The sequence below is a fragment of the Cervus canadensis genome, chromosome 28 (genome assembly GCF_019320065.1).
Source record: "Cervus canadensis isolate Bull #8, Minnesota chromosome 28, ASM1932006v1, whole genome shotgun sequence".
Lineage (NCBI taxonomy): Eukaryota > Metazoa > Chordata > Mammalia > Artiodactyla > Cervidae > Cervus > Cervus canadensis.
In genome coordinates, this window is record NC_057413.1 from 32,057,102 (window position 1) to 32,082,868 (window position 25,767).

The following is a 25,767-nucleotide window of genomic DNA, read 5'->3' on the forward strand; positions in this document are numbered from 1 at the left end:
TACTGCTTCCTATCAAATAACACAAGTAATGTTATATTTTTCCTTTTCCTTTGATCTAAATTCAATGCTTTATTAGTATTATTCATATATTTCTTTGTCCATTAATGCCACTCTTATTTATTGTTTAATCTTTTAGTAAAAAATTACTTCCCAGTGCACAGGTTTTATGTAAAAAGCCAAAGTTTAGATATTGTTTGTATTTTTAAGTATTTAATATTAGCCTGAAAAGAATCATTTGTTATTTTAGGGCTGCAAAGAAAACATCTAATGAGAAGTATAAGGTATAATAAAAAAGTTAATTATAGAAAATATCATCCTAGTAAAAAATATTTTGTAAAAGGAATAGTGTCAAAACAGAAAATCTTCATATGTTGTAGAGACATACACTTTGAGAACTTAATTTAGAAACAGTATTGATCAAATTATCATTTTGATAAAAATCTGTCCTTTTAAGAAGTGTCTGTTTCTCATTTAATGACGAGGTATTTATCACCTTTGTACAGTTAGTGTATTTTATAAATATTTTAAGGACATTGTGAAACAGTATTGTTTATATGTAGGTCAAAGCACAGATTAATGACGTGAGCTACCTGAATGACTGAACTTAGCCATCTGAAAGTGCTTCCCAGGACGGTGATGTCTTTACTCTGAGATTTCCACATTGCAAGTAGAACCGCTTGGCTTGAGGTATAAAGGTAGGACCGTGGTGTAAATATCAATACAAAGCCTGTTTGTGTATAGTGTAGTAATACATGCTCACCTTGTCTAGGACTGCTCTAGAGCTATGGATATTACAGTGCTGTGCATCTTATAGATATGTTTTGTATTAAAAGACAGTGAAAGTGAGTGTATACGCTGAGCCTATGATCATTCTTACTGTACCTGAATTTATAATTTTATATATATATATATATATATATATATGTCATTATTTCATTTCTCTTTCTCTTCTACGAGACTGCAAGCTAAACAAGAGCCAGGGTCATCTGTTTTATCTGGAGAGCTTAGAATAATGTCTTCCACTTGATAGACACTCAATATTTGTTCAGTGTATGGAGGAGTGGACATGAAAGACACAGTCCTTTATACTCAAAAATTACTCACATCAGTGTGTTTCTTGTTTCTATGTGTTTTCTTCTTGTTGCAGATTGTGTTATCAGATACCATGATCTTAGTTTTTGAATGCTGAGTTTTAAGCCAGATATTTGAGAAGGGTGGAGGCTTTCCAATATGTCCCCACTAGGGTGGGAAGACTAGGTCACACGGGAAGAAAGGAGCCCAAAGGTGCAGACAGTGCCCACAGGTGCTGGCTTTTCAGACTGTTAGTCCAGCTGTCTAGTTCGCTCAGACTTGGAAGTGTTGGTTTCCCACTTTGGGAAGCCGCAGGCTGGAGGGGCGTATTCAGGGATGAACTTAGAAGTGTAAAATCACTGGCTTCTGGGTCTTTGAGGGTGTCAGTGCTCCTTTTCTTGCAGTTGTGGCTGCCTTTGGGGGCTGGCCACTGGGACAGCTGAGTTGGAATTAGACTAAGAATTGGTCTTGATCTGATTGAGCCCTCACACCCTGAACCCACACATGCTGTCAAGAATCATTCCCCCCTGGCAGATGGTAGCTGGTTTAGAGCAGGGACTCTGCCTTGTTCATTCCAGACTCCCTCATGGTTAGGTGCTGTGTTTAGCAAATTGGAATGATGCACTTTGTATCTGCAGAACTGATCATCGTTTGAGTCTTTAGGAAAATTATCTTGAGTTTCCAGGGGCTTACAGCTGGAGGTGGGAGCAGAAAATGATGCAATTCCCAGAGTAAATTTTAAAAATTTAAGTCTTAAAAAAAATAAAAGTTTAAATCTGAAAACTCTGTTGTATCTTTACAAGTTTATTTCATATTATCTTTTGTGTACCTGCTGATCTCCTAATCCTGCAAGAGTTTCAGCTGTCCTTTAAAATGATATTTGTGATAAAAGGAATATTTAAGTGAATTCTAGTAAATCAGACTTTTCCATGATATCTTTTTAACCAGTAGATGAAAGGGTAGGTAAAAGTCATGTTTCCATTTTTCATTAGAAATCATTTCTTACATCCAAGTAGCATTAAATAGTGTAATTTTATAGTTACACCCGTAGAGCTAAAGCATTTTTTTTTTTCGGTAATGCATTTATTTTGGCTCTAACAGTAGATGGTTGCTTATCATTGTTTGGTTTTGAGGTTTCTTTTGTTTGTTTGTTTGTTTTTTGGTTGGCATTGTTATAGCATTATTGGGTTTTATTATGGTAAAAACTTTAATTGAAATATAGTTTATTTACAGTATTTCAGGCATAGGGGTTGCCTGTTGAGAAACATTGTGTAGCATTTATGAATTTTATAATTCTAGTATTTTTATCCTTCCAAGGGAAATTGTTTTAGAAATTTGTCAAAGTAGAAAGTGGGAAAACTCCTTTAACCTTTCTGTTTTCTTTCCTAGCAGTGTGTAGGTTTTTTTTTTTTTTTGGTAGTAACCTTTTAAGATCCTTTTCCAATAAATAATAAGTTATTTTCATGCTTTTGTCATGTGTTATTATTTCTGTAGACTATTGGTTTTTTGTCATTAGTTTTATTGAGGTATAATTTATCTACAACACAATACACATTTTAATAGAATTTTGACAAATGTATACAATCCTTATAACCAGCAACCCAACCAAGATTTCTGCTATCCCAAGGATTCCCTTTTCTCTTTTGTGGCACTGGTTACTTCCCATCTGCAGGTTGGGTAGCCAAGGATTTTCTATCCCCTGCAGATTATATTTGTCTTTTTTATTGTATTTCTGGAGTCCACATGCCAGCAATAGCAAATTCCTCTGTACAGGGCCAGTTAGAAGCATACAGTGTGTGCTCCTTTCTGTCTGACTTCTCAGTCTTTAAGATTACCCTTAATGACTATGTTGATTGTGTGTTTTGTTGGTAATTCATTCCTTTCATTTTTTTTAATTGTAGTAAGTGATACAAAACTAAATGTTGCCATTTCTAACCATTCTTCTGTGTCCACTTCAGTGGCATTAATTATATTCCAATTGTTGTGCAACCATCACCTCTATTTCCAAAGCTTTTTCATAACCCCAAATAACCTCTATAGCTTTTAAGCAGTGACTACCCACTCTCCTACCCCCTCAGCCTGGTAGCCTCTAATCTACTTTGCTTCTATGAGTTTGCCTATTCTAGACATTTCAGATGAGTTGCATCATACAATATTTGTCCTTTGGTGTCTGGCTTCTTTCACTAAGCAGTGTTTTCAAAGTTCATGTTGTTGTATCTATCAGCATTTTCCTTTTGACTGAGTAATTTTCCATTGAATAAACATACTTTATATGAACATAGGTTTTCAGTTCTCTTGAGTGTATACCTAGAAGAGGAATTGCTGGATAAGATGGAAATTCGAAATTTGACTTTTTGTGGACTCACAAGGCTGTTTTCTATAGGGCTGTACCATTTTACATTGCTACCTGCATTGGACAAGGGTTCCAGTTTCTCCCCATCCACTCCAACACTTGTTATTATAGCCATCTTAGTAAGTGTGGAAGGACTTTTGGTTTTTCATAAGATACATAAGCAAAGACTGTTGCTACCAACTTGGTAGGGGAATTAATGAGTGTAATTGTATATGTTCCAGGAGGATGGACTGAGGCAAGTTCTGGAGGAGATGAAAGCCTTAGACGAGCAAAACCTACCTGATGTGTAAGTTGGTAATTTGATATTTTAAAGCAGTTTAAGAAATATGATATTGATGTCAGATCATCTTAACATTAGTTTTTAGATATGATTTGTTTGTGTTTTTTTGTTTTTTTTTTTAATTCTCTGTGAGCCTGGTCATACCCTAGCTATACAGAAGTAGAAGGATTTGTGTTAATGATTGTTATGTCTCTGGGGACGAAATAGTGCTTGGCACATGGTAGATGTTCAATAAATACTTCTTGTTTGACTGGTGTGACTTGAAAGGAATTAAGGTAGATCCAAAAGAGATGATCCAGGAGCAAGTAACAGACCTGATGAGTAAAGTGCATTGTTTCCACTGCTTGTTTTCATCAGGTGAGGCCTTAGTGGGCTTAAAGGGAGAACAGGCAGCTTGCAAATTTAGCAGGAGTAGCAGAGACTTGTGAAAGCTTGACTGAAGTTGGCTGGGAACTCATGCTTCAGAACACTACAGCTTGGTAGGCTAGAGGGTTCTGGAGTTGCAGACTGTTTAGAGCCAAGCATGGTAGTTGGCACAGGGGAGAATTTGAGCTGAATGACAAACTTCAGAGGACCTGTGATTGGGTGAAGAATGAGACACAAGAGTACTGACTGCTGGAGGGAAAATGAGTTATTGAGAGCTCATCCTGGAGAGAAGTATGTCTGCAACTTGAGATTTCGTCCCTGGCCTTGTTCGGTAGTGTTTTCATCAGTTAGTTGGGCATAGAAATCGGTAGCATGTTGTTAGGGTGTGTGGAGTACACAGAAGAGTAGGAACACTTTGCAGTGACTGTGTTACTGATGATGAGGAACTGATGTGCAAGAGGTCTGCGGTAAATGTAAGGGAAATGGAAAGTCGTGCACTCAGGTTCCCAAGTCCTTCATTTGTTCCTACAACTCTGCTGTTATGAGCTGATAAAGGGCTCTGGTGTTTCAGTTGTAAACAGCAGAATCAAGAGGTTTGCCCCCATGGCCCTCAACAGTGTCATGCAGCAGGCAGGTGTTAAATGCGGGTAAAGCGGGTCAGAGTACCTGCTGTGAAGGAAAACACCATCCTGAGAGGAGAGTCATGCACTGAAAATATTGGTAAATTGTGAAATCTAGGAAATTCTTTCCGAGGAATAGACTCTTCAGCTGGAGCCTGAAGAAGCGGGTTTTAGCGAGGAAGTAACTGTGGGCAGAGAGCATTCTAGTTAGAGGAAACAGCATGTGCAAAGGCCCTGAGTCTTGAAAGAGGGTGGGATGCCCAGGGACCTGGGCCTTCCCAAAGGCCAGTGTGGCTGGAACTTAGTGAGCAGGCCGAGAGCAACACCAGGGGAGATTTCTAAGCATGTGGGGCAGGTGGTGGCATGTTTGTGTTCTAAGGTCATCTAAGGACGACCCTGGCGCCATGTGGGTAGGGGATGGTGGGATCGAGAGGGAGGATGGTGGTCATGCAGGTGACAGGAGAGGTGAGCCAGACCAGCGGGAAGGAGAACAGTTTACACAGCTGTTTAGGAGGTGACTGAACAGGCCTTGGTCCTGTAAGGGAATGATTTTCCTCTGTTCGTACCATGGGGAAAATCAGGATCTAAAATTCTGTGCCCTATCCTCCTAGTTTGGTTCTGGGCGGGACACCACTATTACCAGTTTCTGGTTAAAATTCTTTGTCAGAAGAAATATATTCCTATTTCATTGCTCATATGGAAATGTGAATTTTTTAAGGAAGTTCTTGTGTACTGAATCAAGTACTTTGATGTTAAGTTGGGTGTATTTTATTTGTGCTATTCATTATAATCAAGAGCACATTGTAAGCAGTGTGGAGAATAAATCTAACATTTCTAGAATGGCAGAAGTGTCTAGAACTGATCTAGAAGACATGGTACATCTATGTACGTGGTACAGATCTAGAAGACATTGGACATATATTTTGCCTCTATTTTCAGGGTCTAGAGCAGGCACATACATTTTGTATTTATCTGTTCCTTTTAACACTCTAAAGTAGATATCTGTTAATTCTGTACATCTGGTTTTGTTTTGTTTTCTTTCTTTTTTTTTTTTTTTTCCAATTGTGGTTAAGATACACACCAGATAGCTCAGTGGTAAAGAATCTGACTGCCAATGCAGGAGATGCATTCCTGGGTCAGGAAGATCCCCTGGAGAAGGAACTGGTGACCCACCCCAGTTCTCTTTCCTGGAAAATTCCAAGGACAGAGGAGTCTGGCAGGATACAGACCATGGTGTCAAAAAAGGCGGACGTGACTGAGTGACTGAGAGCACAGACCAATCAGTGTATTCTAAACATTCATAGTGTCATATAGCTATCACCACCACCACCTTCTTCAGAAGTCTTCATTTTACAAAACTGAAACACCACACCCAGTAAACAATTGTACATCTGATTGGAAAGGGTGATGCTCATCTGATATCTAAGGGGACACATATTTTATAGGGTAAAGCCAAGGTTTTCTCCCTCTCTGTGTAAAGGACCCTAAAGTACAAACATGCACAGAGTTGAAGATAAAAAACTATTTCTTGGATGAGTGGAGGAGCACTTGACTTTAGAGTCCTTTGCTCACTTTATGGGAATGAGGATTTGAAACTACTGATATCATAGAAAAAGGACTCCATAGGATGAGAGCATGATGTGAGGCCATAGTCTTATGCACTGTGATATTTGATCTCTTATCCCATCATGAAAAAGGGATTCTAAAAAGTGAGGCAAAGACTGTCTTTTGGAGACAATGGAAATTAATCAGTGTACAAAACCCAATGTGCCACGTGGCTAAACAAAAGAATGGGACTGTGATCCTAGGCAAATTAGTTAGGTATTTATTTATTTATTTAATTTAAGTTTGAGCACACAGCTTGCAGGATCCTAGTTCCCTGACCAGGGATTGAACCTGTGCCCTGAGCACTGAAAGTGCAGTGTCTTAAACACTGGACGACCAGGGAATTCCCTGACCCTTTTCTATTTTATCCTATTAGCAAAAGCTCTGACGTGGAGGCAGGTAGGTTAACTACAGACACAAATGGCTGACAGCAAGTATGGCCTCAGTTGTTAGCTGGCTTTGAAAACGTGACTTGTTCTCAGTAGACATTCTTTTCCTTAAATGTTTTCTCAGGAATAACCCAAAGTCAAGAGGACGAGGTGATTTGGTCCCAGCCATCGAGTTTCAACACTGTTCTTTGCTAAGAATTCAGCTCTGCGCCGGGGCCTGCCTGTGAGCTTCTGTGTTTGCGCGGGTGGCAGGGAGCAGAGGGGGTTCCCGTCCCAGGGGATGTCAGAAATTCTTGGCGATGTCTCTCTTCTATGAGCATTCTGAATTTTCTCTTTGTTTCCTTTTAAATGTTTTTTATCATGGAAAGTTGCAGTACTCTTAAACTAGGGAGTAATATTACAGCCCCCCATGGAGCCATCATATAGGTCAAACAGTTCTTCACATTTTGCCATAATTGCTTCGTCTTGTTTTATGTGTCTAGGCTAAACATTAGGCACTTTACCGCTGAATAGTTTTGTGTGCATCTTTAAGAAATAAGGCCCTCTGGGGCCTTTTCTCACTGTATAGTTGACCTGTGACCACTGTGTAACTCTCCTGTCTGGAGCAGTGAGCGTCCCTTCACAGCATCCATCCAGTCTGCTCCTCTTTTCCCTGTTGTCCCGAAGGGGTCCCCTTGCAGTGGTTTGTTTCCGTCCGGAATCAAATCAAACCCACGTGTTACCTTCTGGTGGTTCAGTCCTAAGCCTTTCCTCATCAAGACAACTTCTGCTCCAATGCGGTATTAATGTTCCAGGCATGACCGGCTGCTTCGGATTAGAGCCCTCAGGTGGGGTTATGGCAGTGTCTTGCCAAGGCCTTCACGATTTCACATGTCTGCTGAAGAGATAAGTTAGCACTCTTGTTCAAATCTGTAAAGTCGGAAACTGGCTGAGCTTCTGGCTCAGCTTCTACAGTAGTATTTATAGTACTTGTCTTTTTGTTTGAACCTTTGATTTTCAGTAGTTTTTGGTCTGTTTGAGAATGGTAGTAGTAATTCTAAATGCTGTATGGAAAACTACTATTAACAAAATAAAGGGTCCGGTTATGTTAGTTGCTAGAGATCCATCAGTAGGGTGCAAAATTGGCATCATTATTTGGAAATTTTTCATAAAATATATGTGTGTACATACTTTGCTTGGGGCTTCCCAGGTGGCACTTTTGGTAAAGAACTTGCCTGCCAATGTAGGAGACGTAAGTGATGTGAGTTCGATCCCTGGGTTGGGAAGATCCCCTGGAGGAGGGCTTGGCAACCCACTCCAGTATTCTTGCCTGGAGAATCCTATGGACGAGGACCCTGGTAGTCTACACTCCATACAGTCACAGAGAGTCGGACACGACTGAAGAGACTCAGCAGGCACACACATACTTTGCTTATCTTTGTGAATATGTGTGATGAATTCTTGATTTGTTCAGTCACTGAGGCACAATATTTAAGGACACAGGATTGAAGGCAAGCAGACTCTTGTGGAAATATTGGCTCTGCTTCTGTGAGATCCTAGGCAGGAGGCTCCATCTCTCCCTGTGCCTAAATTCCCTCATTTGCAAAGTGAAAGTCATAGCATCTGCTGCAGTGACTTCAAACACTGACTCCCTAGTTAGACCAAACTTCATAGGTTAAGACTGACCTCACTTCAGACACCAGCCATGGTTTGGGTGTTCCCAGGGCCACTCTCCCTTCTGACCACCTGGCTGCAAATTCAGCGGTTCCCACTCTCCCCTCAGGTTTGAGGCTTTCAGCCTCTTGACATCATTGCAGAGAGGAGAGGGGACCAGAAGTAGGGCTCCGTCACCTGTGATTCAGTCCGTCATAGTTTGATCCATCGATTCACCTGTGTCCTGACATCCAGGCTTGTGTGAGCTTCCCTGGTTGACACCACATCATGTGCATTGTTCCACGGCAGTGTGCCGGGAGGATGGTGTGTCCTGATTCCTCGGGGAGGGGAAGTCAAAGCTTCACATCTGGGACCCTCCCAGACCTCACCCTGGGTGTCTCTTCCTTTGGCTGGTTCTCATTTGTATTCCTTTCACTACAGTACAACAGTGGACGTCAGGACAGTGCTTTCCTGGGTCCTGTGAGTCGTTCTGGCAAAGTATTAAACCTGAGGGAGGGGTGTATGTGTGTGTGTATGCATGGGCATACTTTACTAGGGAAGGTTATGAAGATGTTTTTCTGTACAGTCTTCTTGGAGCTATCTTGTTTTATTTTTCACAGAGATATCCATGGTACTGGAATAGACTCTTGTGAATAATGTATGAGCCAAGTTGCATGTCTATGGTTGGCGGGGAGAGGGGCGGCTTTCTTTTGTCTTAGTCTGTTTGTCCTTGTACCTTTTTCATACTGTTTAAATGATTATAATTTTGTAGTACTTCTTAAGTAAGTTTTCCCATTTTGTTCTTCTTTCTCAAGTGTCTTGACTATTTTTGGCTTTTTGCATTTTCATGTAAATTTTAGCCTTATTTGTCAAGTTTGATATTTTTAAACAGTTGGGGTTTTGATTGAGAATGACTTGGATCTGTAGATCAGTTAACAGTATTGTAATACTGAATCGTCCAGTCCTTGAAAGTGGTGTATCATTCTGCATTATTAGGTACCACTGTGCAGAATGACCAATACCTACTGTTCTAGGTACCAGTGCTTGGTTCATAAGAGGCAATCGATAATATTTGTAGTTTGAATGACTGGTCATAGGAAAGATGCATGTGGGCATCTGTGCTGTTTTTGAAAGGCTTAGTGTACAGTTTCTGCAAGTTTATTTTCTTACAGCTTTGTCAAATGGCCATCTTTATGTTTCCAGGTGGACTGGTTCAATGGTTACAAAATGTCCCTTGCTACCTATATGAGGTCATTGGCAGGAGACCAAGGTTTGGACATCACACAGGATGTGAAACCTCCAAAAAGCCTATATATAGAAGTAAGTATACCTTTAAAATAAAAAATAGGTGTTTCTTTAATGCTTAGAGTGTGCTTGCTTTTGTCCAAAGGAGGGGGTATATGAATATATACTAGTGTATACAGGCGTATAACTCGGAGACACCATAGGTTTGGTTTATGACTCACAATAAAGTGAATATTCACTGAAACATGTCACACAAATCTTTTGGTTTCCCCACGCGTGTGCAACATGCTTACACTTATCTACTGAGTATGTCTTAGCATTATACACATATTTTATTGCTAAAAAATTCTGCTCTCTGACAATGCAGGGTTGACACAAATCTTTAGTTTATAAAAAAAAAAAAAATCAGTATTAGAGAAGCACAATAAAGCAAAGCACAAACAAGAGAGGAAACATAAACCCAAGCCAAAACCCTTGCCTGTAGTGGGAATGGGATTGAACAATTAAAAATTTCTGGCTGTACCTGTTTTTAAAGTTTTAACTTTAGAACCATGTAAGCGTTTTACACATTGTTAAAAGAAAATGAAATCAAAGTGAAAAACCAACCCAAAACTCTCCTTGGCATCTCCTTCAGTTTCCTTGCTGTCAATGCTGACCTATACATATATTCAGAGATTTGCCATTTTTCTTCCTCCCCATCAGAGCTGGACAGTTTGAACTGCTAGAATGCCTCAGGAAAGAATGCTAAGCCTAACTACACAGAGAAGACGCAAACAGAGCCTAACGCTTACCTGGAGGTGCATGTACAGTGCCCAGCTACTGGATGGTTACTCCATAATATAATGTAGATATTGTAAAACATCAGTTTTTCTTTTCAGGTGCGGTGTCTAACTACTACGGAGAATTTGAAGTTGAAGATGGTACTTCAGTGCTATTAAAAAAAAAAACATAGCCAGGGATTTACTGTCTTAGGATACTTTAACTTTTTAAGAGTGTCAAATGATGGAAATGTTGGAATCAGTAGTAAACTAAATACCACCTTGCGATGATCATTTGTGTCATAGACATTAAGTTTATCATAAAATATCCTTTTATCCTTTGGCTAAAACCTTGAAGCAGAAAGGGACGATACAGTTGACCCTTGAACATCATGTAGGGATAATGGGTGTAGTCAGACTGCCCGCTCCCCACAGGCTCTAGACACACGGGCTTCCATTGTGGCAGCACGCACACTTGGTAGTTGTGGTGTGTGGGCTCTGTGGCATGTGGATTCTAGAGTTTGTGGGCAGAAGCCTTCCTCTTGATGAGATTTTGTCTCTCAGGATCAATCTGTAAAACTGGGGTAACTTAAAAGCATCATCTACTCTAGTGGACATTAAGGGGCTTCTAACATGTCTTAGCACATCTGAAATAAGTTTTCTATAAAATCTGTGTTATAGATCACCCACACAATGTGAAATATTAATAGGGAAACATTTTCCTACCATACAGTCCTTTATTCTTGACTCTATGGGGCATGTTTCTCATTGCCCAGAAATGAGAATGAATGTCTTTAGTAGACATTGGAATAACTGTTCAGTGAACAACTCCATCGTTTTTTTTTTCTTTTTCTTTTTGGATTTCATAGTTGTAAGACTTAAACATTCAGTTAAGTTAGCCACCAGCCCTTGGCCCATGGGTCTTCATGACTGGTTGGCAGGAGTTTCTTTGGCCGTGGGTCCCACGCGAGGCCTTTGAGCTTGTAGAGAACTGTCAGGCGCACGGTGCTGCTGAAACAGCATCCGCTTCCTTGAGCACTTACTCTACTCGCTTCTTCAGTTCCTTTCTAGAGTTCTCTACGCTACACTTTCTAATGCACTGTTTTTCATCTTTACTCAGGGATCTATATCTGTCTAGTCTTTGAGATTCCTTTGGTCACCTGTGAGCTTGAAAAGTCTTCCTGCCTCACTCCCTGCACCTCCCCGTACCAGAATTTAGTCAATGTGCCGTTGTGGGTTAAGCCTTGCTGTTTGGGAGGGAATGAGACCAGGAGATGCCATTCCAGCTCAGAATGAGAGCAGTGTGCTCTCGGGAGATACGGAGGATGAGCCTTAGCCGGGCACCACTGTCCTCACACACAGCGTGTGGCCAGCATTCTTGGGTTACAAAGACTTTTCATCCTTGAAGAATATGGGAGAAGAGTTGCCCTGTTAGAGGAATGACTGTTCAGACATAGATCCTCGAAGAGGTTTAGTGGAGAATACACTCCTTCTGCTTGCCTTCTTAGTGAACTGTTGCCACAGCCCTTGTGGTCCGTGGCCCAGATCACCTACCTGGCTTTCCTGTGTTTAAATCTTAAAATGCGAACACTGACGAGAATACCTACTAGAATTCATAAGTCTTTAGTTTAAATTTAACTTAAGCAAGGAATGCATTTGTGTATAAAATTCAGATTCTGGTATAGCTCTAAGTAACATCAATTTCAGTTGACGAAAATAGCGAATATACTTAAGCTTACTTTAACTCCTTCACTGGTGCAGTTTGAAATATTCATCCTGTATTGCTGCTTTTTAATGACACAGCATGTAATTTAAAACACGTTTCATTCCTCTCTCTTCCTCCCCCTCTCCCCTGAGCACTTTTTACCTCGGTGGAAGTACGAGCAGCTGATTAGACAAGGCGTTCTGGAGCGTGTGCTGTCATGACCCCTGGCCAGATGGCTGCTAAGACTCCCTCCTGGTGTGAGACTGCACCAACCAAGGTCACTTCTCCACCTCCCTCTCTACCTCCCCAAGGCCCACTGCTTTTTGGTTCTCAGATGGAAACTTTCTTTATGCAGGAATGCTTTGCAGAAGAGTATGGTTAGTTTGTTTTCTTTTCTTTCCTTTTCATTTGGATGTTAATTTCTCTTTTTTTCATTTCTGAATATAATTCCATTACCTTCCATGGTAAACATATTTGTGAATCTGTGTTGTATGTTTGTACTTTGAAGCATTGGTTCTCAAAAGAGAGTTTGCAGTCTGGCCATGCAGAGAATCCACACACATCCACCCTGCTGTCCACAGCTCTACAGCAGAGTCCATGGTCAGGGTTTTAGCAGATGCTGAGCTTAAAGAGAATGCTTCCCGGCGCGTAAACTGCCATTTCTCATTCTGTCCTCACAGCGTGCAGGAGGTTTGAGTTTCTATCGTACAGGATTCTCCCCTTTGTGTAGTAAGCTGTCTCCGTAATCACAACGTCCTACAATTCCCCAAATGCTCCCCTGTGTTTCAGTTTCATGCCAGTGAACACAAGTTAGATGTTCGTCTCTTTTAAACACTGAGGGAGAGGTTCACCTGGTGTGAAGGGAGGCCTCGTGTCCCTCTGCCTCTTGGATTGTTGCTGGAAGTGTGCTGTGCAGGCCAGGGAGCTGCGTTTCCGAAGTTTGTTTCCAAATCCCATGGGCAGGTGGAGCTGGTGGTCTCTAAAGGACACAATGGATTTTGCCCATTTCCAGTGGTGGCTGGTCTGGCTCATGCCTGTGTGCAAGCTTGTGTTGCAGGATGTCCATTTTGGAAAAGGAAATTGAGATTGGGGCTAGGAAAGGAATTTTGTGCAATTTCACCCCAAGAGTCACATTGACCAAAAAGTAACAGGAAGAGCTGATCAGCTAAGTGGAGGGCAATTTCTACTGTCCATTGAAATGATAGGCATCAGAGAGGCACAAGGGGGTCCTACCTGCTGGTCAATACCCTTTCTCCACCAGTCCCCTCCATGACCAGCCCAGTAATCTCAGAGACATTCAAGTTTAAAACCCAGATAAACCCAGTACCTGGGGCTCTCTGTACAATTTATTTCTTAGACGGGAATATTTCAGGCCAAAATTATACTCAAGTAGTCAAGCTATGGAGAGCCTCTACCTAGGGTGTGGATTTGCATATTTTCACAACACATGTATTAGAACTTAGGTCAGCAGGCAGCCCTTGGCAGATTCTTTTCCAAGCTGTGCGGCTCACAGGATCTGGTTCCCGACCGGGGATTGAACCTGCACCCTGGGCATTGAAAGCACAGAGCCCTAACCATGTACCTCTAGGGAATCCCCTCATCTTAAAAATACTTCTTTCCATAGATTCATAGCCAGGTCAGATTTTCATCTGAATCTCTGCCAGGAAACAATAAGGAAGTTTCTCTAGTGAATGGGATGGGTGATGTTTAAACTGTAGGCCAGTGGTCACTTCCCTTGCATTCTGCTCTTCCAAGCATGTGGAACCATGTGCAGGGGAGCCCAGAGTGCATGTGAGTCAGCTGTGAGGAGGAACCTGAGGTAAAGGCCAATGCCCTGTTGCCAGCCCAGCATCATTCCTGTATATAAACTGTATGATATACTTTTCTGATTCATTCCCAAAATAAAATAATAAGTATAGTTCTTATTTAAAGTAAATGTATACTGGTTGACAAGTTAAAATTTTGTAGGTTTTATTGATTTATGTTGGTTGGTTCTATAGAGTTGTGTCTAGAATTTTAAAATGTATAATTTTTTAAATTTAAAGGTAATGCACAATTAAAAAGATAAAAGAAAACATACAATGTAGAAAATCAAAGTAAGTTCCCATTTTACCTACTCAATGCCACCGTCCAGTGTGCCCATTGTTAACTGATTACGGATATAAATGCAATCCCATTTCAGGTGTTTTTCCAATGAAATACTTTTCAGTTTTTTTTCCTGATGTGAATGGAATCTTCTTTTCTCTTACATTTTCTAACTGGTTTTGGCTGATAAATATTAAAAAGCAGTATATGATGATGATTTGGCCACTTTCCTATATTAAGTCATCTCTTTTTCACATTGATTTTGTCATCTGGAAGTTTCAGAAAAATGTTGACTACTGCTGGTAATAGCTGGCAGCTTATCCTTTTCCTCACTCAACCTGAATGACACTGTCTTCATCTCTCTGCCCCATACTTCTCCAGGGAAACTGCCGAGACTTGTGGCCTCCCTCAGTGCAGCCTGACACTTCAAAATAAATTTAAAATGGTAGTAAAACAGTGGTAATTAACATGTTTTCCAAGTGTACTTTTGGAACTTGAGTGATGATCATATATGGTTTCTCCCTTAACTCCCTAAAGTTATGGATTGCATATATATATATATATAACTGTTGCACTATCTTACAGTCCATTTGTAGCATTCTTTTGGCCATGGTGTGTTAACCAGTCATTGAACTGCAAGATTTGATTTGCTGTTATTTTATTGTGGAATTTTGCAATGTTGAGTGATGCTGTTTTATAGTGCTTAGCAAGAAGGGATGGATGTGTATGTATTCGCATACGTGTCTCTGTTTTGTGAGTGTTTTCAGTCATCTGTTCCTATGAAACAGCCATCCGAACACAATGGCTTTAAACCACACCATTTGATTGACTTTCCCAGCTCTGCAGGTTGACTGGGCTCTACTGGGAGGTTCTGCAGCTCTTGCTTAGGGTCCCTGTTGCAGGTGCATTCCTCTGGTGGCCTGACGGGGATGGCTTGGCCTCTCTTCTCCATGTGGGCCTCTTGCGAGGTTCTCTCCAGTGAGCTGGTTGGGCTTCTTACCTGGCAGCTTGGGACCCTGCAGGGATAAGACGGTGGATGTGGGTGCTGCTAATTTTCTGAACGACTAGGCCTGGTAGTGGGCTAACACCATTTTCTCCCAAATTCAGTCAACTAATACAGCCCCGGTTGCTCAGAGTCAGTGAAGAGGCCACGTGGACCACATAAAGGCAGAACAGCAAGAGGCCCCACAGTCAGATGGGGTGTCAGTGTTCTGATGTCAGTTTTTAGTGATGCAAGTTCCTTCATCTATTTTTCATAGACATGTACCTTTGAAAATGGCATTGATACCTATCTAACTATCTCAGTATAAATCTTCTTTGGAGAGAGATACTTGATGATTTTTTCTTTTCTTTTCTTTAGTTTGTAGTCAAACTTTTCTACTTTTTCTTAACTAAATTTCAGTTAGTCTTTTTTCCTAAGCTTTTTTAAATCTATAGTTTGAAATGTATTAAGGCCATTTTTTTTTTTTTCATTTCACTACATATGATTATCCCTAATATGTGTCTGTCTTTCCTTTCTCGTATTAGCCCTATAACTGGAAGATGTATCTGTATTGATACTGTATTAATCCTCTAGGATGTAGAGGAGGGAGGTGCTAATTTCACGTGGTCTATTGCTTTTCACAATTGATGGTATTTTAGGATGAGTTGAATTTATTCTATTTGTGACATTATAAAAACAATGTTTTCATATAGAACAAAACGTAGTAACAAAGAAGGCAGCCATCTGCAAGCCAAAGACAGAGACCTCAGGAAAAACAATCCTGCTAACAAGTTTGATCTCGGATTTCCAGCCTCCAGAATTGTAAGAAAATACATTACTTTTGTCTCAGTCACCCAGTCTGTAATATTCTGTTTTGGCAACCCCTGCAAACTAATAGAGGACGTTTAGTATCTTTTTTTGTTTTTTTAATGTATTTACCTAATTGACAGACACTTGAAGAGATTCCATCCTTTTGCTGTTATAGACAAAGCTATATGTGTACCCTTGTAGATGCATCATTTTACACATGCACAGCTTTGTGTGTAGGATAATTGTACTTTTGATGGCTCTTGCTGAAATATATAGGAATTATATTTTATACTACACCAGGAGTTACGAGAGTCACTCTCCCTAACCTTCTTTGCCAACAGTATGTTATTTCCAGTTGGGGCTGTTACAGAAAAGATCCCAGGAATGTCGATGTACAAGTCTCTTCTGAGTGTGTATTTCCTTTTCTTTGGCCAAATAAAATGGAGTTAACTGGCTGGGTCTTAATGTAGGTGTGAGTGTAACTTTTGAAGAAACTTCCAAACTCCTCCAAGGTGGTTGTGCACTTTGCATTCACACCAACATTGTATGAGTTCCAGTTTGCATCCACTCCAATACTTGGTATGGTTAGCCTTTTAAATGTCACCCATTCTAATGGGTGTGTAGTGCCATCTCACTGAGATTTTAATTTCTATTTTCCTGATGACTTATAAGAGATGGGAATACCTGGCCACCTGATCTGCCTCCTGAGAAATGTGTATGCAGGTCAGGAAGCAACACTTAGAAGTGGACATGGAACAACAGACTGGTTCCAAATTGGAAAAGGAGTATGTCAGCGCTGCATATTGCCATCCTGCTTTTTTAACCTATATGCAGAGTACATCATGAGAAATGCTGGGCTGGATGAAGCACAAGCTGGAATCAAGATTGCTGGGATGAAATACTGAAATATAGAAACATTGGTATTTCTATCAATAACCTCAGATATGCAGATGACACCAGCCTCAAGGTAGAAAGTGAAGAAGAACAAAAGAGCCTCTTGATGAAAGTGAAAGAGGAGAGTGAAAAAGTTGGCTTAAAACTCAACATTCAGAAAACTAAGATCATGGCATCTGGTCCCATCAATTCATGGCAAATAGACGGGGAAGCAATGGAAACAGTGACGGTGATTTTCTGGGCTCCAAAATCACTGCAGGTGTTGACTGAAGCCATGAAATTAAAAGATACTTGTTCCTTGGAAGAAGAGTTATGACCAACCTAGACAGCATATTGAAAAGCAGAGACATTGCTTTGCCAACAAAGGTCCATCTAGTCAAAGCTGTGGTTTGTCCAGTGGTCATGTATGGGTGTGAGAGTTGGGGAATAAAGGAGAGCTGAGTGCCGAAGAGTTGATGCTTTTGGACTGTGATGTTGAAGAAGACTTGAGAGTCCCTTGGGCCGCAAGGAGATCCAACCAGTCCATCCTAAAGGAAATCAGCCCTGAATGTTCATTGGAAGGACTGATGTTGAAGCTGAAACTCCAAAACTTTAGCCACCTGATGCAAAGAACTGACTCATTTGAAAAGACCCTGATGCTGGGAAAGATTGAAGGCGTCAGGGGAAGGGGACGACAGAGGATGAGATGGTTGGATGGCATCACCGACTCAATAGACATGAGTTTGTAAAACCTCCAGGAGTTGGTGATGGACAGGGAAGCCTGGTGTGCTGCAGTCCATGGGAATGGAAAGAGTTGGACACAACTGAGCAACTGAACTGAACTGAACTGATGTTGATATTTTCATAAAATTTGAAGAATAGTGTAGATGCATAAAAATATATTAATAAAATTATGAAACAGAGACTTTGCTCATAGTGTAGAAAAACTTGATTCAGTATTAATAGTTTGTCTTAGGGCTCTCCCTTAGCAGTGACTATCTAGTTAGCTTTCACTTTCTGCCAATCTCATGAACCACACTCTATAAAAATTAGGCTTTAGAGACAAATTAATGACGTAAATTTCTTTCCTGTGACACTGTGTTTTGACTCACTTGTGTAGTTTATCTTCCAATGACTTTCTAACATCTAGCTTTACTAAGTACAACTTCTTATATTTTTCCAACTCTGCTTTGTTAGAATCTTCATGCAAGGTTTTCATCGTGTGCGGGGAGCCGGCCTGACTGCTCAGGCCCCTTCTTGGCCCTGAGAGAGATCAAAAGGTCCCTCTCTGTCCCGCCACCCCTGATTTGTTAAAGTGCAAATTGGCCTTTCTCACCTCCCTCAAGGAAATCGCTGCAGCCACCATTTGTCCATTTTCCTGACTCTGATAAGATTATCGGGCTCCTGTGAATGGCTTATGTCTAGGTAGTCTTTACCTGATTGTAAGACGCTGGTGCCATGCTCTGCTGGAGTTAAGATAAAACTCCTAAAACTAGTATCTGCAGTTCTGCACGTATGCAAGTCTTTGATCCAAAATTTGGTGAATCCTGTTAGTATATATATGTATGTTACCCCTCAATAAAGTCGTCGGAATCAGTCACAAGCTGACTCCATTCCTCTCAACCCCATCTTTCCTATTCTTTTATTTCTCAGGTGCACTGGTGATTGCGTCCTTGACCTGTTCATCTAGCCGGCAGGCCCGGCAATCGTGGAGAGTTCAGATTCCAAGACTTTACTTCTGAGTTCCATCTGTTGAGATCCTGCTTTTATCTAAAGCAAATTGAAAAAGGTAACATTTTTAAAGTAATTATAAGCTGGAATATTATATTTGTTCCCTTTAGTGTTGAGTCAGTTTTTCAGAGAGAGATTTTAAAAGTGAAAAAAAAAAAAAAACAGAACGGAAGTTTAAAATAATTATCGACAATTTCAAGTGAATTAAATCTGAATTATAAAATTAAAGTGAAATCATTTTTATAGTAGTACTTATATACTGACAATTCAAAGAAGAGGATCAACTTAAAATTTTAAAAATTGAAGAAGACAACTTAAGAATAATTCAAGAGGATGGTACTAGCTCTAAACCACAATGTTTTCTTTTATTTCTCATAGTCTTGTTTTATACCAATTGATCTTATAAGTAAAAGGATTCTCTTGTGAGAATCATTCTGATAGGTCAATTTAGTGATAAGTGTGATGAAAACTGAAATATCTAAATGGAGAGCAAGTGTCCCCTTCTTTGAAATCTACAAAACAAACTGCTCTAAGGGAAATAGAGGAAATACATAAGCTGTTTACATCTGGAATGTAATCTGCAGTGAAAGTGAATTCAAGCACATGACAGATCAACGAATTAACCTGCAAAAATAGTTTGACTTTTTTTTTTTTCTCTGCTAGATCCTTTCTCCCTCTTTCCTCAGTCTCCTGTTTATACTGCTCAACTTGACTGTGTTCTATTATATTCTTTTTTCTGTATGACTTTTGAGATTCACTACTTCTTGCTCCAACTTCTTTTTCTTCTCTCTAGTTTTTTACATTTCTTTTGCATTCCTTTCATAGATAATAACTCCTATTGAACACTTGATTTTTCTGCATCCAGTGCAGACATTTTGAAAATGCAGTTTCCAGCTCTGCTGGAAGATCATCAGTCTTCAGGAATACAACAATACCAATTGGTAATGAAGAAAGTGAACTGAGCACAGCCTAACTCAAACCCAGGATCGAATAAATATCTATATTGTAGAATGTACGACCAGGAATTACTCAGAGAATCAAGAAAGATTTTCACACCACCAAGAGTCACAAAACATATTCTTCACTGTCATCTTTCTCACACAAGGTTTGTACTTGATTTTACACTGTTTTATTTTTCTCCAATAATATTTTTCTATCTTTCCTCCATAAAATGACTACAAGTCACCTCTTCATAGACCATCTTACTCCTTCCCCTCATCTTAATGTCCCAGGGTTTTAAAGAAGTTTGAGGGATGGATACTGTATTCAGCTATCTAGGGCTAAGTTAATAAATGCCTCCCACAAGGAGACTGTGAGAATAAGACTCTGATTCATAAATTTTATAAATATGGATTCTAATCCCATAAGCCTTTTTCTGAACTACAAAGACTTTTTGCTAATTTGAGTGGCATTCCCAGGAGAAATCCCATCTCCTAATAGATTACTGAGATGATGCATACATTTTTCTCAACAGCAGCAACAACAACAAAAACCGCCTCATTCTTGTCATGCTTTGTTAGTGTCCATTGATGCAAGACAAGAGCTGTGCATATCAATAAATATCCCCTGTTCAACCAATGTATACTTAGCCGAGATTCTCCCCCATGGCGGGGGGAGTGAGACGGCAGCTTAAAATTAGGGGCTAAACTGTTCCTCAGAGACTAGATAACAGGGGCTGAAGTGAAAAGGCTCAGTGAGAGCTGGACAGTCAAGACATCTCCATGAATAAGGAAAGACTCGGTGCCACGTCTCAAATAATGGAGGACTGCTCAAGAGGACTTGGATTACTGTGATATGTGATATTGAATGGTTTCCCTTGGAAATGAACAGAGATCACTCTGTCGTTTTTGAGATTACATCCAAGTACTGCATTTCGGACTCTTTTGTTGACTATGATGGCTACTCCATTTCTTCTAAAGCATTCTTGCCCACAGTAGTAGATATAATAGTCATCTAAGTGAAATTCACCCATTCTGGTCCATTTTAGTTCACTGATTTTGTAAAATATCAATTACTTCCATCACCAGTCACATCCACAACTGGGTGTTGTTTGTGCTTTGGCTCTGTCTCTTCATTCTTTCTGGAGTCACTTCTCCACTCTTCTGCAGTAGCATATTGGGCACCTACCGACCCAGGGAGTTCATCTTTCAGTGTCCTATCTTTTTGCCTTTTTTTACTGTTCATGGGGTTCTCAAGGCAAGAATACTGAAATGGTTTGCCTTTCCTTTCTCCAGTGGACCACATTTTCTCCGAATGCTCCACCATGACCCGTCCATCTTAGGTGGCCCTACACGGAGTGACTCATAGTTTCATTGAGTTAGACAAGGCTATGGTCCATGTGATCAGATTGCTTAGTTTTCTGTGATTGTGGTTTTCAGTCTGTCTTCCAACTGATGGAGAAGGATAGGAGGCTTATGGAAGCTTCATGATGGGAGAGACTGACTGAGGGGGAAACTGGTTCTTGTTCTGATGGGGGGGCGGGGGAGGGCATGCTCAGTAAATCTTTAATCCAATTTTCTGTCAATGGGTGGGGCTGTGTTCCCTCCCTATTATTTGACCTGAGGCCAAATTATGGTAGAGGTAATGAAGATAATGGTGACCTCCTTCAGAAGGTCCCATGGACACCCTGCTACACTCAGCGCCCCTACCGTGCAGGCCACCGCCGACCCATGCCTCCGCTGGAGACTCCTGGACACTCACGGGCCTGTCTGGGTCAGTGTCTTGTGGAGTCACTGCTCCTTTCTCCTTGGTCCTGGTGTGCACAGGTTCTGTTTGTGCCCTCCAAGAGTCTGTTTCCCCAAGCCTATGTAAATTCTGGCAGTTCTGTGGTGGGGTTAATGGCTACCTCCTCCAGGAGGGCTTATGCCATATCCCCGGTCTGCTGCACCCAGAGCCCATGCCCATGCGGCAGTCCACTGCTGACCCCCACAGGAGACGCTCAGACACAGTTCTGTCTCGGTCCATGTGGGGGTCTCTGGGTCCTGGTGCATACAAGGTATGTGTGAGCCCACTGAGAGTGTCTGGCAGGCATGGGGTTTGATTCTAAAGGTGATTTTGCCCCTCCTGCCCTCTTGCTGGGGCTTCTCCTTTGCCCTTGGACGCGGGGTGTCTCCTCACAGACGCTCCCGTGCCACAGAGCCGCGTAACGCAACCAGGAATGCTAAAGAGGCTGAAGCAGAACAGTTCTGTGAAGATCTACAAGACCTTCTAGAACTAACACCCAGAAAGATGTCCTTTTCATTATAGGGGACTGGAATGTGAAAGTAGGAAGTCAAGAGATACCTGGAGTAACAGGCCAGTTTGACCATGGAGAACAAAATGAAGTGGGGGCAAAGTCTAACATTTTTACCAAGAGAATGTATTGGTCATAGTAGACACCCTCTTCCAACAACACAAGAGAAGACTCTACAAATGGACATCACCAGATGGATTCAATACTGAAATCAGACTGATTATATTCTTTGCAGCCAAAGATGGAGACGCTCTATACAGTCAGCAAGAACAAGGCCGGGAACTGACTGTGGCTCAGATCATGAACTCCTTATTGCCAAATTCAGACTTAAATTGAAGAGTGTAAGGAAAACCACCAGACCATTTAGGTATGACCTAAATCAAATCTCTTATGATTATACAGTGAAAGTGACAAATAGAAGAAGAAGATCAAGGGATCAGATCTGATAGAGTGCCTGAAGAACAGTGGATAGAGATTTGTGACATTGTACAGGATGCAGTGATCAAGACCATCCACATGAAAAAGAAATGCAAAAAGGCAAAATGGTTGTCTGAGGAGGCCTTACAAAGAGCTGTGAAAAGAAGAGAAGCAAATGGCAAAGGAGAAAAGGAAAGATACACCCATCTGAATGCAGAGTTCTGAGGAATAGCAAGGAGACCTCAGTGACCAATGCAGAGAAATAGAGGAAAACAATAGAATGGGAAAGACTAGAGATCACTTCAGCAAAATTAGAGATAGCAAGGGAACATCAAAGATGGGCACAATAAAGGACAGAAATGGTATGGACCTAACAGAAGCAGAAGATATTAAGAAGAGGTGGCAAGAACACACAGAAGAACTATACAAAAAAGATCTTCACAACCCAGATAATCACGATGGCATGATCACTCATGGATTTGTTTTTAAAACCTTTTGTTACTTTGGCAAAGTAAATAAGTATTATTTCATGATGATCCATGAAGATTATGGTACCTGTAGAGAAAGATTATCCTGCTTCTACAAAATTACCCCCTCACTGTCAAACTATCACTGTCCTGATGTCCTTGAAACGTGGCAATAGTCTACTTCTAAATTGGGAGATTTAAACTGGGTAAGCAGTAGCTGTAAACCAAACAGCCAGGGCTATGGGAAACCCAAAATGGCCACTTGGCTTTTCCCGGCTCCCTGATGAGCATCATTTTCATTTGATGGGATAAAGCCTTCCCTGGCTACAGGGTTAATGCCCTCACAATGAAAACTGTTCATGTTTCACTGAACTTTGCATTCTGGTTTTGCTATTCACTTCTGAGATAGTTCCTTGTTGCTACATTGTATTGTTAAGATTTTCATCAAGTTGTTAGAAGGACACTCTAACTTTGTTTCTGAAGCTTTGTTTCAATAGTCAGTCTCTGAATAAAGATCAAATGCTCCATGATGTACAACCAGGAAATTCACAGCTGGCTATAATCATTTAACTAAGTCAGATAACCTGGGGTATATTGGGCTATACCTCCTGAAAGTTCTTGACTTAAATTCTTGCTTGTGACCTAATAACTGCTAGCTATATTAATTTATATTTCTGTGTTTCCTGTTTCAGAAAATTCTTGTCTCTTACATTACCAAGTATGTGACTGAGCCACTGATGAACTAATGATAATGTATAGTGCCATATGAGATCAATGATTGAATAATGTAACTCTAGATATGGGAGGAAGCAACAAGAGGGAATATTTTCCTGGACCAAGAGGCTAGTAAGACAGGTATGGTTCAGAGACTTTTGCTATTCACAGGGCCTAGTCCAACAACAGCACACTGAGTGGCCTATCAATGAAATCTTCGCTAGACCTGGAAATGAGCCTTTCCAGCCCCATGGGACACAATGCCCATGAAATGCCCTCAAAGCATGGTCAAATCTGTGACTATGAAGGGACCCTGTCAACTGAAAACTGGCACTTGCAGACTGCCTCTGCAAAGATTAAGTCATGACCATTATAGCTGCTGAACTTCAACACCCCTTGAAAGGAATTCAGGGTGGCTATCAGAAATGAGGCACTCAATCTGTGCTCTGGGAAAAATGGACTCCAGATAGTCAGATGTCTTCAGGTAAAGATGTGGTCTTTTTTATGAGCCCCAATTCTTGCCTCCTCATACCTACAGAAACACTAACATCATGCACCAATGTCTGATCCCAATTCTTCTGTCTAACCTTTCTCCTAGGCACCCGGGCAGCTCTTCTCTACCTTTATGCATCGTTAGCCCTCTTGTTAAATTTGTTTCTTTGAGAATGCAGCAAATGGATCTCCAAATGGTAGCACAAAAATATCACCTGGCCAACAGCCAAGTGTTCACCTGCCCTACTGTTAGCCAATAGAAGCATGAAATCACACAGTTTTGCAAAGGTGGTTAAATTACCTAGACTTTGATAACTGCACCTGTGTACTGACAGACTGTGGCAAGGCTACAGAAGGACTGCTGAATGGATCAACTTCTCAACTTTGAGAACTCTGTTTATTGGAACACTCCGTCAAATACTGTGAATGGGCTGTTTTCACTAAATCCTACAATATGTTCTACATAGTTACTTACAGAGTTAATAAGACTGCTTGTGTTATTTTGCCTTGTTCCAATGTTCTTCAGCCTAACCAATCCTGGGGCAGACTATTAGCGAAATGTAAAAAAGTAGTCTTGTTTAGGCTTCAGAGACAAAGCAGAGCAGGCCTCTGACCTTGCTTCTGACCTGCCTGGACACTGCCCTGACTGGGAGTGACTGGGAGTGACTGCCTGATGTGAGTGCAAGACTTGCAGAGCCACAGACAAGATGGGGGAGAAATCTTGAGATTGTTGAGCCCCTGGAGGGGGCCTGGCCAACGAAGCCCCAGGCTTAGTCACATTACAAGTTTTACAAGACAAAACAAACAGCACTCACAGGAAGCCAGGCTGGCAGTTTGGTCACAGATTGATGATGATACCAGTTTGCCTCCATCCTGGGATTATAACTGGGAACCCTGGACTGAAGTCTTTGAAGTCTCACCCATGGAGTGGACCCGCTGCCTGGGACCCTTTCCGAACTGGGACTCCAGATGTGCTGTGACACAAATGGACTTCCCAGCGCTGATTAAGTCTGGATGTTTGTCAAAAACCCGATTTGGTGATGTATTATCTGCTTTTTCTATTTATCTTTTCTTTAATGTTAGTTTGTTGAAAGTAAGCCAGACAATTCTCTAATAAATATCTATGTTATTTGCTTGTATACAATGAGTGACTTATTTTGTTAACAAATCCTTTGAACCTGAGATGAAGGTGAAAATTTTGAGCAAAAGGGCAAGTAACAGACCTAACGAGGGAAGTGTATTATTTCCACTGCTTTTTTTTCATCAGGTGGGCCCTTAGTGGGTTAAAGGGAGGACAGGCAGTTTGCAAATTTAGTGGGAGCAGCAGTGACTTCCAAAAGGTTAAAGTTTGCTGAGAACGCGTGCTGCAGAAGGCTACAGCTTGGTAGGTTAGAGGGTTCTGGAGTTGCAGACTATTTAGAGCCAAGCATGGTAGTTGGCACTGCGGAGAATTTGGGCTGAACGACAAATTTCAGAGGATCCTGCAATTGGGTGAAGAATAAAACACAAGAGTACTGACTGCTGGAAGAAAGAGGAGGTATTCAGAGCTCAGCCTGGAGAGAAGTCTGTCTGCAACATGAGATTTCGTCCCTGGCCTTGTTCGGTAGTGTTTTCATCAGTTAGTTGGGCATAGAAATCAGTAACATGTTGTTAGGGTGTGTGGAGTACACAGAAGAGTAGGAACATTTTGCAGTGACTGTGTTACTGATGATGAGGAACTGATGTGCAAGAGGTCTGCAGTAAATGTAAGGGAAATGCACTCAGGTTCCCAAGTCCTTCATTTGTTCCTGCATCAGATATGCACTCAGCAGTTATGAGCTGATAAAAGGCTCTGGTGTTTCGATTGTAAACAGCAGAATCAAAACTTTGCCCCTGGGGCCCTCAACAGTGTCACGCAGAAGGCAGATGTTAAATGCAAGTAAACCAGGTCAGAGTACCTG

The 25,767-nt window shown here is 41.1% G+C and overlaps 1 long non-coding RNA gene across 3 annotated transcripts; it reads left to right on the forward strand.

Annotated features, from left to right (window-relative positions):
- Positions 1-1,169: 1,169 nt before the first annotated feature.
- LOC122429475 lies at positions 1,170-24,966 on the forward strand. 3 transcript variants are annotated; one of them, XR_006266026.1, is made up of 7 exons: positions 1,170-3,718; positions 6,809-6,907; positions 9,520-9,636; positions 18,428-18,563; positions 19,331-19,610; positions 23,314-23,476; positions 23,934-24,966. It is a non-coding gene; the product is annotated as an uncharacterized LOC122429475 (long non-coding RNA). The 3 variants fall into 3 exon arrangements; XR_006266027.1 differs by having other exon boundaries at positions 1,170-3,710; XR_006266025.1 differs by lacking the exon at positions 6,809-6,907 and having other exon boundaries at positions 1,170-3,710.
- Positions 24,967-25,767: the final 801 nt, after the last annotated feature.